Source organism: Myotis davidii, unplaced genomic scaffold (genome assembly GCF_000327345.1).
Source record: "Myotis davidii unplaced genomic scaffold, ASM32734v1 scaffold54, whole genome shotgun sequence".
In the NCBI taxonomy this organism is placed as follows: Eukaryota; Metazoa; Chordata; class Mammalia; order Chiroptera; family Vespertilionidae; genus Myotis; species Myotis davidii.
The window spans coordinates 499,795-503,440 of NW_006287915.1; positions in this window are offsets into that span (position 1 = coordinate 499,795).

The following is a 3,646-nucleotide window of genomic DNA, read 5'->3' on the forward strand; positions in this document are numbered from 1 at the left end:
TTAAAACCAAATTACATCAAAGTGTGCAGCATTGAAAAGGTTTATACAAGGAATCTTTAGTTTTATAAAGTGATAAAAACTAAACCTAAGTATAATTTCAAAAATTATATTTTCTGGGAACTACATCAGAGAGGATATAGTCTTTGGGCCCTTTCACAGAAAATAAATTAATATTTATTCTCCTCTCCCCCACGCCCGACCCAGCCCCAAGGAACGTCCCATCCCGTCTGTGCTGGAATTGTCTACACAGGCTCATGAGAGCACATCTCTTCCTAAAACTGTGTTCAGTGATTTTAGGTTGATAGCTTGAAGTTGGCCATCATAGAAGTATTTATACTAAAAAAAATTCAAATCAAAGTTAGTTTCGTTTTGTTTTATTGTTCAGAAAACCAGTTTGCCAACCCACCATGCAAATATCGCTTCTCTCAATTCCACCAATTTTTAAAAAAACACATTTGATGAAATACTTGTTTAAAAAATTATTTTACTTAAATACATATTTTGAAATTTGGGAGACAATGGAATCTTTTAGAAAAGCTTATTTGAGTTTTATATTTTTCTTTTCTTTTAGTTGGAGGAGCCCAAGTGAATTTTAAAAAGGTTATTATTATTAAAATTATTACATAAAAGTAATATATCTCAAATTGTTGTAGTTTTAGTAGAACTGGCATTTGGATTTCTTGTAATAATGATTATCAGCTAACAGGTTCAAGGAATGACTGTACAGCTCTAAAATTAAGGGCCCAGAAATCTAAAATTTTATATATACTTCAATGGAGAACTATGTGCTTTGAGACTTTCCTACTCTATTTTTAGAGAGGTGGACTGGAGAAATGTACATCCTTATTGTATTTATCTCATGACTCAGAAATAGTCCCTCTGAAATTTTTGAGAGCAGTGTTAGTTACATTGCCTTTAGTTACATTGTCATAAAGAGGCCTAAACAATAAATGTGAGAAATTCATTTTTTTAAATCCAAATCTCTTGTTAAAAGTCGACATAAAGCTTTTGACTCAGAGGCTGTGTGCTCAATTCTCTACTGTGCCATATTCTAGAACAGGATTTTCAGATTTTATGGTTTCCATAAACCCTCTGATCAAAGAAAATGCCGCACTCTGCTTTCTGAAGCAGTAATGAATTGGCCTGTTTCATGTCAGCTGAGGTTCAATATGGCAGAGAAATTCCTTTAAGGGGTGGAATTCACAGGCCTTACTAGCCTTCAGAGGTAAGAAGTGATAGCATTCTAACATTGGTGCAAGTGGATTGAGGTGGGGATTCAAAGAGAAAGGGGATTTGAGTTGAGTCATGTTAGCAGGCAGAGGAGACGGTATTACTGGATATTATGGGTGACAACTGGAAACATGTTGCTAATGTAATACATTCACAGCTAGATAGGTTCAACTTTCACTTCCTTGAGTACAGCTATTTTTGTATCTCCTACACCTAGCATATTACCTCAGAAGATATTTGTTCATATTTTTACAAAATTATACAGGTAAACATGAATGCAATTATTTATTTAACTTAACGCCTGTTTTCCTCAGGAAATTACAAGTTCCATAAAGTCAAGAATCATATCTGTCATATAAATACTATATCTCCATTGTCTGGCATATAGTAGGAAATTCACAAATATTTATTGAATGAACAAATAGAATATAGATATTAGGTATAATATATAGGTATTAATAGATATGAAATCCAATAAAGGTTCCTCTGACTTTTTTTTTTTTGGCAGATACTGTGACTTACCCAGAATTCCATTCTGTTTTTGATAGGTAATTATATACAGGAAGTTAGGATGCTTTATTTAACCATCTCATAATATACAGCGTTCTGATTTTGTAAGAGTCTGGATTTAATATAGTAAGGAAATTTTCTTAGTTTCTAAGATTCTTGTCAGACACCAATTGAAGGAAGAACAATTCACCTATATGGATTAGGGGGTTACTCTTCCGACTCTTCTTTAGAGAACATGAGGTTGTGGTTCTCCTGAGTTACTGTCATTGATTTCCCCCCTTTCCTTTTTACAGAATGAAGGAGCCTGAAATAAAGGCAGGAAAACATGGCTTAGGCAATATTATGTGGCTTTCCTTGTAAATTGTTTCTTCCCTTCTTAATAACCAAATATTTCTTTAAAAACTTATGGTCAAAATTTACACTCTTCCTGGTGAATATCCCCTATCGTCTGAACTTTGAGGATCTAGTTAACCTTAGTTCTCCCACTTCCCTTCATGCTATTGGCAGATTGGCCTCCTTTGTGTGACATGATCACACTATGCTTTTGCTTTCCTTCATGTCTGATAAACCTTAAAATTTTTTTTAACTTACACAAATGCTATCAGTTATAGAAACTCCACCTCACATCTGAGACTTTCCATGAGACTTTCTTGGAAAACTCTGCCAAATTAAACAACTATATGATTTTGCAATACAAAACGTCACCCACTCAACCAGGAGGATGAAGGGATTAACAGTAGTGTCCTCAGCTACTGCATCAAGTTCAGTTGCGTTACAGAAAAAGTGTTACAAGTCTGTACTTATGTGGAGTCCATGCTTCATTTGGACTCCAAGCAGAAAGACATTCCCTATCAGAGTTTCTCTTATCATCACACCTGAATGTCCATAGAAACACATGATCCATTACTACAGGGAGAATGAAAACCCAGAACGTTCAGGTTAGAGTGGCTGAACTGCAGAATTACCCAGGCATTCTCAACTTCCCACGAGTAAAAATTCTTATGTACCAATACAGCGAGAATGATAACAGTTTATTCTTTGTGATTTTCTTCTTAATATTTAGAGTAAACAAAATGAGATATGTGGAAATATTTCATAAAGTGCAAAGAGAAAGGGGGCTTACCATTCACTGAGCACTCACCGAGCGCCAGGCAGCACAGTAAAGGAAGTAGCCCAGGCGTGTCTTGGATCTCTGGCACTGCGCTCTGTGGAGCATCCAAACATAATGTTAATTTCAGAGATTTGTCGTACTCTGTTATACTTTATGTAAGAGGAGGACCTTCACATTTGAATGCTCAGACTTACTGTTAAGGGCGTTCTCTGTTGTTTCCCTAAATTGAAAGTGGTTTCATGGGATCTCACCTAGCTCTACATTATTTTGAATGACTTCACTATAGCTACGTTTCAAAAATGTTATTTATATCTGTTCTTCTTAAGTTGTAGTATTTAAATTAAACAAAAATTTTATTTCTTCTTTTTTTCTTAATCCTCACCTAAGGATATTTTTATTGACTTTAGAGAGAAAGGGAGGGAGAGAGAGTGAGAAACATTGATGTGAGAGAGAAACATTGATTGGTTGCCTCCCATACACGGGGAATCAATACCACAACCTAGGTATGTGTCATGACCAGAAATCAAACCTGCAATCTTTTGGTATATGGGACAGCGCTCTAACCAACTGAGCCACCTGGCCAGGTCTCAATTAAATTAGTTTTATTAACATCCATGCCCTGGGAAAGGTAGAGACAGGAAGCAGGGAACAGGGGTCTTTTTAACTTGGGGTCAAAAGTCTTAGGGTGAGCTTGGATAGCTTCAGAGTCAGGAACCTAGGAGTCCACAGGTCAGAGGTCAAGCTAGGGTCAAAAGTCAGCTCACAGATTAATGGATAGGAGAGAACATAGAATTT